Genomic DNA, 12089 nt, shown 5'->3' with positions numbered 1-12089 from the left:
CCTGTAAATAAACAATTTCTGTGTTCAGCCCCAATTCACAATGAAAAGAATTGTGCATTGATGTCTGTTATGGCTAAATGTACCAGCAGAGAGATTACACCACCAGTACCTGGAAAATTATTAAGTTATTAAATTATATGTTATGATTTCTCAAGGAAAACAAATATCTGAAAAGTATGAACGGTATGTAACCGTTTTGGAACTGCTGGAATTGACCCAAATGCAAGAAACGCCAGGTAATTATTTTAAAGGTTTATTGTTAATTGTTGTACAAAGATGGCACAGGAATAGTGAAAAAAGAAAAAAATAATAAAAAAAACAATGTGGCAATGAATAACATGGCTTGAGATGAGCAGGAATGGGTCATGACACTAATACAAAATTGTAGAATCAGTGTGCCAGGTTGTATCGAAGATGAATGAGTTGTCTCATGGAGGTGACAACAAAACAGAATAAATGTCATATATCATTAATTACAAATAACAAACTTCTTATGTAGGCCCTTGTCTCTTGGGGATGGTTGGGTCAGATAAGCTTTCTGATAAAGATGTTCTCAGCAACAAGATGCCCACAAGGGTAATCTCGGTAGAGTCATGTTAGTGGTGGACGCTCACCATGTTTTAAACCTTATATACAGTATAAAGAACTTAGATATTACTTTAAAAATACCATAACAACTGAAAAATATATTGAAAGTAGCAAATAAATAATGCTTAATTAAGTTTGGGAAAATTAAACAGTTGCAATATATTTTTGGTATATTTCATCTTGAGTTGCTGTCAAAAAGGTTTTGTGGCAGCTGCACCTGTAAATAGAATATAATAGAATAGAATCATGTTCAAAAATGAGGCCCTCTTTTAATTATTTTTTTTTTTGTGTGTGTAAAACTTCCAGGCATGCTTCTATGTTCTTCTTTATACGAAAAGGATTTCTACTGGCTACCCTTCTAAACAAAATGTACTTGTTTTAATTGTGCTGCCATGACCTTTTAACATATTTAGTGTAGCCTGGATCTGAAATGTACCTTTCCCTTTTTTAGTATTTTTCTTAGCTTTTTATGGTCTGGCCTTGGGGTGATTGTGCTGTCCAGTCCTGGGAAGACCGTCTTGGATGATTTCCACTTGTGGATAATTGTTTTCACTTTAGAATGTTGAACTCCAAATTTTTTCATAACTCTTTCCAGATTGATGTGCAGCAACAATTGCCTCTCTAAGAGCATTGCTTATGTCTTTCCCTTTTGACATTGTGCTAACACACACTTAAAAGCTCCAGACGAACAAACTGCCAAAACGTCTCCTCATCTGCACACCTTATGAATAGCAGCTCCTGGCTTTAACTTAGACTCTTACATCCTGTGGAAGAAGTAAGGGGTTACTTAGTATTGCATGCATGTTCTTTTCCTTTGATTTCAATTTTTTTTTTACTGACGCTGATTTTTAAAATATTTTAGGCAAAATATCCAATTATTTATTTAACAAATATAAAGAGCCATTAGACTTTTAGCACTTCTCTATTTTGCCATAGGAATATGGATTGGGGGCTCTTCTGCTATATACAGTGCCCTGCAAAAGTAATCATAACCCTCTGACTTTTTACTGTTGAAAGAAAGCCATAAGAATTCTGTTTGCAATTTGCGAGAAGCCATGTGGAACTGCAGATGGGACTTCTTATGACTTTCAATCAACAATGGCCACTCTTCTATTAAACAGGCCAGATTTGTGGAGTACACAACTAATAGTTATCCTGTGGACACCTGAGCTGTGGATCTCTAAAGCTCCTCCAGAGTTACCATGGGCCTCTTGGCTCCTCTGATTAATGCTCTCAGGTTAACGTGACAAAACTTCAAGGGATATGAATACTTTTGCAAGGCATTGTACAACATAGTGCTCCCTGCATAACATTTTTTTTTTGGCTTCAATGCCTACTTACTCTTGGGTTTACTAATTATGCCAATGTGCATAGACGATTACTATTTGAATCAATATCACTATAAAAGGTCTTTATGCATTGACTAAAAACTAAGACGTTCCATTCACTGTAACTTCATATTTACATTATGAACTCAGCTGTAGCTGTTAGAAATGTATGTTGTAAGCTCCAGCACTTTTTTTTTTATAAATTAACTGCATAATAACAATTGACAAGCAATTTGCAAAATATGTCCACACTGTCATAGATAAATTAGAAATAGTTTAAATACATTTTCATAGCCTAGTGATTATAAAATGTGCTTTTTCAGACATATATATTGTCCTGTTCTTAATAAATATCTGTTAAAAATAATAATAATAATAATAATAATAATCAAACCAATAGAAATGCACATGTCCACCATGTCATCAATGTGTAAAGCTAGTGGTGACCCTCAGTTATCGAAATGATAAACTTTTGAAGGTGACTGTGTGCTGTTTATTAAATCTGTTTGGAATTTCTAAAAAGTTTTTATATTTTTCAATATTTACTATGATAGGGTGGACATGTTAACCTTGATAACATTAAACTACAAGCATGATATGTTACAAATTAGGAAATATAAGTGTAAATGTACTTTCAGCAGTTGTTTCAACCTCCATCTAAGAAAAAACACAAAAGGATGGTCATGATGTTGACATTGATGATTACATTGTAATTTTTACAAAGGGGGCAGTTTCCCCAAAATGACAGGTTGGACATCAATTTCAGAGATACATAATACTATATGTTTATTATTATTATTATAAAATAAAAAATAATTACATTTTATAATTACTTGTTTTATTAAATACTTTGTTGGGTACAATAAGAACATATGAAAACATATATTTAAATTTTGGGTCATTTAACCTTATTGTTCTCTTTTTTTAAGTCAGTAAAATATATGATTTAACTTAACTGACACGCATGATGTCTAACCCCACCCCCAAGAACAGTATTTCCAGGAATCCCCTTTATAATTTCCCAAGGGATTCCTGGGAAAACTGGACCCCGGGGACAGGGAAGTGTGCAGTAGAGAAAAAAAATCCACCAATAAGTATACAATAGCTATAAAATGTTTGTATTTTTTTTTTTATTAAAAATTAATTATGGAATAACAACAGGCGAGGCTGGGATTTGAACTCTGAATTTGCAGATTAGTAGCTTAGATCCTTAAATAGTAAGCTTCTACTGCCTCTCCATACTGCATAGCGACCTTTTAAAATCTTTTTGAAAATTTATTTACTTACATTTTGCAGTCTACATTTTATAATAGAATTTAATTTTACATTTTGTCTGGCTACTATAAAGTAATTACAAATGCTGATGTGTGTTTACAGTAGCAGTATTCCTCTTCCCGTGCTACAGTGCTTCATCTCAGACTCCCAACTGACCAGAGATGCAGCACTGCACCTTGGGCCTAAGGACACATTCACACTCATTTTCTGTGCAGGTAACACATGTCGAGAGTAGTCACAGTTTACCCAGGCTGGTTATATATTACAACCAACATCAAGCAAGCAACGCTACATAATCAAAAGTACCACAAGTCAAGAATGTGAAACAAAACAGAAAACTTTACATTGATTTGTCCTATTCATACTCGTGTTTATAGTGACATGGTCTACATCTTCTTGCCACCTTTAAGTCACCCATAAAAATATAAAGTTAAATGTATTAAATGAATCTATTTGTGTGTGTGTGTGTGTGTTTAAAACAGAGAGAGAGAGAGAGAATATTCTGATATCCCAGACTGGTTACAGTTGCAGCATATTATTTTATCATTTTGTCTTTTCATTGCCTGTATTGGTCTACAAGAAATTTTTATGTCTGCATTGAAAAAGGACTCAAAAACTTGTAATATCAAAGACATAAACTTGTAATTTCACTTATGTTGTAAATGAACCTAAACTACATTTTGATTATATAATACACATAGCTCCCCTAGTAGAAACTGCAGAGTATTTACTCTATCTAAAGAGCAGAAAATTATGCAAAATGCAACAACAAGGACAAAAAAGTTCTGGGCCATTTTTGAGTATTCTCCAAGACACAGGAGGTTTTGATTGCCTCAGCTACTACATCTGGAGTCTCTTTGAGTCCATATAAGGAATTCTGAAGGAATCTTATTTTGGGATAATGGAAAATGTAGCTGTGGTTGTGATAAACAGTCTTTCAACCTCTTATGGCTAGAGATTGTGGGAGCAGATAATTTGTCACGGCTAAGCGTAGCTGTCCCTCCCCTTCTGTCTCCTTGTGCAGACTGCATACATTCCCTTTTCTAGTCACAGTCTGCTGCAGTCTGACATAAAAGGCAAAAAGGAGCGAAGGTAATGAAGACGCCAAGAAATGAAGTCATGGCCATTGACAAAGGGCTAAATACTATATAATGGCATTACTAAACAAAATTATACCTGAGTTTTACTTGTGACTTGCCCATAAGCATTAACAAACCATGGCATGCATGCAGCAGTAAAGATTATGATTTTGTATGTAAGCACTGGCCATTTAGTAATGACATCTTATTTAACTTAGCCAGTTCTTATTCACATATAACCACATAATTTTTATAGATTATAGAATATATAGAATAGAATATATGAATATGCTAAATCATATAATTATAAAAGACCTAGTATCTACATAGCAACCTGTTATCCAAATATATATATATATATATATATATATATATATATATATATATATATATATATATATATATATATATTGTATGTATATATATATATATATATATATATATATATATATGTATATGTGTGTGTGTGGGGAGGGGGTGAGCAAGAGAGAGAGAGAGTATGAAAGATATAGTACATGAGATTTACTGCAAAGGGTTCACGTCCACCAACATGGGAAATGCAGTGTTTACATAGTCACCGACACTGTGGTGATAATGTAGAGCAAAAGCGCTTGCACATGCAAACATTGCCTTTTAAGGTCATTTTTTTCATTTCTCTTCATCTCCTCAAATAGTCATAATGAGAACCATGAAGGGTACATAGTGCTGGTTTTCTGATGTTCTGTTCTGATCTTATTCACTCTATTTTGCATTATTAAATGTACTTTATTTACACTTATGGTCTGTTCTGTTTCTGAATGATCTTTAGCTGTCTTTAACTAAAAGTGCTAGAAAGTCTATATATCCCTACTTATATGGTCACAGTATCTTAGGTTTAAATAAGAGACCTGTAGCTTGTAAAACATTTTCATCAAAGTAATTGGTGTAATGTCAAAATGACAAAAGATGTTAGTGTTAAAATCCTGAGAAGATTGCTTAAATGGACATTATCAGAATTTGCTGTGACTATATGTGATCCTGTCTGTTAAAACCCAGCTAAAGCCATTTGTTTGAGTCACTGTTCTCTATATGCATATATGGAGAATAAGTTTATGTAGTAAGCAGTGATTCACCAAAAAAAAACAAAAAAAACAAAACAAAAAAGGGTCACTTATACATGTGGAAACATTCCAAAATGTACACACAACTTACACTCATAATCTCATCTTCAGAGTCTGAGAACAAGCATAAGCCATTAAAAAAATTTTGGGCTATATGTTGGGCAATCCCAAGTCCCAAATGAAAACCCCAGCCCACTTTTTGTTCATGTGAAAGTGACCCTGGGATCAGGGATCTGAAGGGGGTTGGGGGGGGGGGGCAAGCAAGTGACAGTCAGGGAAAACCAGGGCTTTTGGGTCATGTGAAAGCACTTGGCTCTGATGGATCCCAGACTTCTAGAAAAATAATGTGCTTCCTCTCTCTCCTTCATACTTTTCAGTTTATGAACTAAATCCAACTCACTGTCTAATACATTAATCTGTTAAATAAACACTCACTTTTTACAATACATATTTTATCAATAAAATACAAGAAATGACACTGTCACTCAATGATTTACCCATTATTTGACAGCAACCATTTATTAAAAAAATTGCTTTTCCAAATGTTCAGTACCTTTTTGGTTTGCACACTATGATGCCAACACTGTTTTTGCTCTACTAGTTGCCCTCAATCTTTTCTAAACCTTGACTGGTTGAGATAGGGTGGAGACCTTGTTTTAACTGGGAATAATATTAATATAATTCTTCATTATAAAAGTTTAATATTTTATTCATATTGTAATACAATTTATTTAAATATGTCTTTATCTTTGATTTCTTCAACAAAAATCTAGAAAATTAGAAAACTGAGGTCACAACTTCAAGTGCATTAATAGTTTCGTTTAGGTGCATTTGCAAGCTTGACATACCTGATATGGATCACAATGCCAGATTTAAAAAAGGATTGGAGGCATATTCAATTTGTTAACATACTCAAAGTCAAATTTTAAATATACATTTTATACATTTACCAACATTTATCATACTGTGTAAAAAGTAATAACAATGTAATGTTTATAAGAAAACTTACCTTAGACTGTTCCATGGCAGAGAAGGGATTTTATAAAGCTCTATCATCGATGCAAAGCCTAGGATGAAAGGAGCTGCTGCCTGGACAAATGTGAGATTAGTGGAGGTATGTGAAAGAGTAGACCATGCCAGCTGTTCACTTCAAATCGACCCTACTGTCTACTGTCTGTACTGAGAAAGTTTTCCAAGAAAACCTCTCTTTTGAAGCATGCATTACTTGGGGAGCAAAACCTTTTCTTTTACCTTATATGAGGCAAGAGGCAAGCATATATTAATAGCAAGCAAAAAGGGAAATCCTCCAGATGACTGTGATTGGCTCCATGTGTGTGAGCCTCCATGACCCCAGGCACTGACCTACACTGTTTAAGTGGGAGAGGATGTGGAGTGCTGCTATTGGGGAGGAGCACTCAAGCTGGAGGTGGGTCTGTTTTTCCGGCTATGGAAGGCACAATTGACGATTTTCATATTTCTTCTAAATTTGGAGATTTCTGCACATGCTAGTGTCTTGGCAGTCCTGACTGTGAGAACACATGAAAAACATTAACTGGGGTGTCACTGCATTTTCAATATAGAAACATTTTAAAGTACATAACAATTTACTTTAATTCCAATATGTCTCATTATTGCTTTTATGAAATTTACAGGCAATTGATGATTACTTATTTTCCAATATGATTACTTATATTCATATTATATTTATGTTAGATACCTATTAATGTACTTTGATAATAGCTTTTTTATTTTTATAGACATAAATTAAGACACAGTATCAACATTTACAGCATTACCAAACAAGGACACCATTTTAATAGACTAAATACTAATACTAAAATGATTTTCCAAAATTCTCTGTATAATCTAAAAGTTTCTTTCTATATTTCCAAAAACAGTTTAAAGACAATGTATGTAAAAATCATATTTTAATTAAATGAAACCAAAATGGATTTCAGTTTAAAAAAAGAAAAATATTTCCATTTAATTAACACAGTTCTGTTGACAAACTTCAAACTGTCAGACAGTGGTGCAGGATTTTCTCACAATTTGTCTCAATTCTATAGCATACGCTTTGCGTATCTGTGTATATGTTAAAGTATTTGGCTTACTGTATATTGTTGCTTAAAAATAATAATAATTGTATAATCATTTAAACAACTGAACAATTAAATGATCATTAAAGGTTTATATAGGTAAAACAATTTAAGATAAAAAAGATTAACTTTATTAATCCCACAGTGGGGAAATTCACAGATAGAGGTAGAAAAGTAAAAGTAAATATTTAATACACACAAAAAAGTATTTTTTTAAATTAAAAATAAGAAAATGAATAGAAGAAGGATAAAAGATAATATTGCACATGGTTTAAGTTTGCAACAAGCCACATGGAACTGCTTCTAGGTGGCTTCTGGAGGCTTCTACTGGATTATAGTTAGGGGTATCAGAGCATATAAATGCATGCCACACTTTTCAGATCTTTATTTGTAAAAAAATTAAAAAACATTTATTTCCCTACCACTTTACAATTATGGGCCACTTTGTGTTGGTTATATGAAATCTGAATAAAATACATTTATGTTTGTTGTTGTAACATGACAAAAAGTGGAAAAGTTCAAGGGGTATTAATACTTTTGCAAAGCACTGTACATGCCTACACACATACATACATATACACAATATATGTGTACACATGATTTTACATAGAAAACAGTAACTTACAACGCCTCCACAGTCTCATGCACAGGATGGTATATATTGTCCATTATTGATGTCAGGTTAACCAACATACTTCTCTGAGCCCTCTTCATTAAGGAGTCCAGTGAGCAGACCTGGACCGAGCTGGCTCGCTTAACCAGTCCCTAGCAGACCACTATGTAGAGGATACAATGTTGTGAAAAAGTAGCTTTTCAATTTTTTTTTTTGCATATTTGTCAAGTTATTCAGATCATCAAACAAATTTTTATATTACATAAAAGATAACCCGAGTAAATGCAGTTTTTAAATGACGATTTTATTCATGAAAAAAAAAGCTGTCCAAACCTACCTGGCCCTATGCAAAAAAGTTATTTCAGCCTTGCCAAATCATAAATAAGCTGGGATTTTCCAGACCTGGAAAACTTGTTATAATTGTTGGAAGAATGAATTCTGCATTCTACTAGAAAATCCTTGTGGTTGATTTAAAACAATTCTGCAGAGAAGAGACAGCCAAAATTCCTCCACATAGATGTAAAAGACTTATTGCCACTTATGCTTGATTGCAGTTAGTGCCATTTAAGTGTGACACATGTAAAAAGAAAAATCTGGAAGGGGCAAATACTTTTTTACCACGCTGTTGCAGAGACCACCACTGTGTCATAAAATGTCCTTAATAATATCTTACTGGTGTTTAAGTGCAGGTGGTTACACTAGCACCAGTCACAAAGTCGTTGAGGAGCTTTCTATATTCCAATTTATTTTTCTCTGATACCTATCCAATGACTGGAATATCATAAAAGATTCTGGAGGTGACAGGTGTTTATGTTGTGCTTGACGTTTGATATGTAGAGGGAGAGAGCATTGCACCTTGAAGCAGAGTACCACATCCGACCACAGAAATGTTACCAAATTGGCTTCCATGGTTGCACAATTATGGATAGGCACTAATAAACATTAAACATACAAAACTAGCTTCAACTTGTGCGGCAACATCTTAACAAATCCCCCCCAAAATATGTGTATTAAAGATGTTTTTTCCCCTTCTTTTTCCAATAATTTCTCAACATCGAATGTATTATTTACATTTTAATTGTATGACCAAGGAAATGAGTAAAATAGCAAGAAACACTTACCTGGGAGGAAAAAAAATGAAACCAATTGTTAAATTTATAATTAATAAAAGGAAAAATTATTGCTTGATGTGTACATGCACCTATGATGTGTCTGAAGTTCTCTCTGGTTTATTAAGAGGATAGACAAAGTATTTAAGTTTTACATCTACATGCTTTGTGTTACAGTATGTACAGCTATTATAAAGGTACAAAGGTAATTATTATATTCTGAGAAGCACATAGAGTTTGGAGATCCGCAAACAGACAGATGATAGAAAGCACATTAATTCAATTCAATTTTATTTTTATTTCTGTAGCGCTTTTAACAATTGTCATTGTCGCAAAGCAGCTTCACACAATCAAAAGAATTATTTAATTTTGTATGAAATGTAAATGTGTATAAATCAAAATGGTCAGATATGGTCAGATAGTCCATAATGAGCAAGCCGAGGGCGACAGTGGCAAGGACAAACTTCCTGAGATGGCAATAGGAAGGAACCTTGAGAGGAACAAGACTCAACAGGGAACCCCTCCTAATCTGGGTGATAATGGATAGCAGGGATTGATCTGCATTCATACAGTGTGTTAGGTGGCAGGCAGTTCAGTATAACAGTTGATGTTAATTGATGTTAATATGGAGTCCAGGTAGTTATTGAAGGCTTAGGTAGACTTGTAGGAATTTCCAGCCCTGAACTATCGAGCAACTGCAGCCAAGTCAAGTCCTCAGAAAAACAGCTGTCAACATCAGTCAAGGCCAGAACTTTCTTCATGTTAGAGTGAAACTGTCCCCAGACACTGGACACATCGGGCATCCATGTGATGAGATCTCCAACCAGAAGCGGGGCACCAGGATGGGTCAGACAGGTCCGGAGGGAAGAGGGAGTCTGGATCACTGGCAGCTCAGGAACGACATGTGTAGCTTGACAGAGAGAGGGAAGGAGAGAGAGGGGGAGAGAGGGAAGAGAAAGAGGTGGAGAGAAAGCAGAAGAGAAGTGATAACAGTTAGGTCTGGTCACAGTCATATAATGTATAATGTAAATGTATATTTAGTATAGAGTACAAGCAGAGACTCCGGCAAGACTAACTAAAACAGCATAACTTAAAGGGAGAGCCAGAAGAAACACAGACATGAGGGCTTCCTGAGATGTAAAGCAAACAATCACCTCACCGTCAACAAACCCGAGTGATCAATGAGAGTGAGGAAGACAGCATCCAAACATACCAGTTCACCATAATATTCTACGTCCCCCAGTTCTGCTCCTTTACCTAAGGCAAATCTATTTACAAAAATGCTTGATTAAATAAATAGGTTTTTAGCCTGGACTTAAACACTAAGAATGTTTCTGAGTCTCGAACACATATATCGAATATAGGCCTGTATAAGCATCTGACAGGGGTCGAGGTCAGACTTCTTAATTATCAGTTTAATAACTGTAAATTTAAAAGATTTTGGAACATACCCAAATGCTGAGTGAGGTTCTGTTATTTCTGGCACTATCTGTTTAAGAAAACGTGTTGGTATAGGATCTAATATACCAGTTGATAAATTTGCAGAAGAGATGAATGTAATTAGCTTATTCTCTTTAAGGGAAGTAAAGTATTCTAGGTTCCAATCTGACATGGCTAGTTTAACATCTGCATCAATTTCATTGTCTGGTTTTAAAGCCTCAATTTTATGCCTAATATTTACAATTTTATTATTAAAAAAAGTTCATGGAGTCCTCACTGCACAATGTTGTTGTGGAGATTTTTGCAGTGGTCTTATTTCTGGTTATTTTGGCTACGGTATTAAAAAAAATCTATGATTATTTTTGTTATTTTCTATAAGAGTGGAGTTAAAAAGCTACATTAGCATATTCCAGTTAGACAAGGGGGTTCCAGAAAGCAATATGAAGTATTGTTTATTTATTTATTTAGTCATAGTAGAATAGAATAAAATAGAATAGAATATTAACATGTTGAACGGCATAAACAAACATTTCTTCATATCATAGATTTACATTTGTAGCCCTTAAATATAGCTTTTCAGACCATCATTTGGAAAACCAACAATGAATTTTACTCATTTTACATAAATTTTAGCATTATTATATTTTAATTTCATACTGTATCATTAGGAAAAACATGATTACATAATCAAATGTTTGACAATAAATTCAATTACTTCTATTACAATTTTCATATTAATCATGTTTCTACAAGTTTTTTTTCTTACAAATTAAGTGATATCAGTTTTATCTACCCCACAAAGAAACATTTGTATATATATTAATTATATATATATATATTTATATAATATATAAATCAGGTACTATTATAGTGCTGGCCTAACTACAGCAAACAAAATAGTCATAAAAAAAAACTTTCATTTGAACATAACATCAGTACCATTTAAAAAATATTTGGGAAATTTAGATGTATCTTACCCGAATAATGTGATGAATTATTTTCCAAGTTTGTTGAGAGTTACTTTTAGTATCCTCTACTATTTTAGTATATTTCTTTTTTTGTAATCTCATAATTAAAGTCAGTTTGTTCTTATACTATTTTCCCTCACTTACACTAGTTCTCTGTTCAGGGTGTACTCCGCCTCATGCCCTAAGTTTCCTGGGATAGGTTTCCGGCCCCCCTGTATACAGGATAAAGTAGTATAGACAATAAGTGATTGGTGCCTTCTGCAAACCTTTATCTATGATTTTGCTAAGCATTTATCTTTCACCCAAAAGTTCCTAATAGGACAATGCTTATTGTATTGAAACACTTGTATACAAAAATATTCCTCATATTACCATATAAAGAATAATAAAGCAAGAAGGTTATTTCATGGCATACAAAAATTAACACAATGTCAGAAAACCTTACAGAAAGCTCACATGATATTTATACACTTTCAATTTCTTCAATTCTTCC

General features: G+C 33.7%; 1 long non-coding RNA gene across 3 annotated transcripts; it reads right to left on the bottom strand.

The window, feature by feature from the left end:
• Positions 1 to 237: 237 nt before the first annotated feature.
• LOC128532037 (uncharacterized) lies at positions 238 to 6722 on the bottom strand. 3 transcript variants are annotated; one of them, XR_008361253.1, is made up of 3 exons: positions 6622 to 6722; positions 6380 to 6459; positions 238 to 4255 (listed from the first exon to the last, which is right to left on the bottom strand). It is a non-coding gene; the product is annotated as an uncharacterized LOC128532037 (long non-coding RNA). The 3 variants fall into 3 exon arrangements; XR_008361251.1 differs by lacking the exon at positions 6622 to 6722 and having other exon boundaries at positions 6380 to 6615; XR_008361252.1 differs by lacking the exon at positions 6622 to 6722 and having other exon boundaries at positions 238 to 2573; positions 6380 to 6615.
• Between the last annotated feature and the right edge of the window lie 5367 nt (positions 6723 to 12089).

This window comes from Clarias gariepinus, chromosome 10 (assembly GCF_024256425.1).
Source record: "Clarias gariepinus isolate MV-2021 ecotype Netherlands chromosome 10, CGAR_prim_01v2, whole genome shotgun sequence".
In the NCBI taxonomy this organism is placed as follows: domain Eukaryota; kingdom Metazoa; phylum Chordata; class Actinopteri; order Siluriformes; family Clariidae; genus Clarias; species Clarias gariepinus.
The sequence above is the reverse complement of the archived record's forward strand: the minus strand, read 5'-3'. Positions and strand labels throughout refer to the sequence as shown.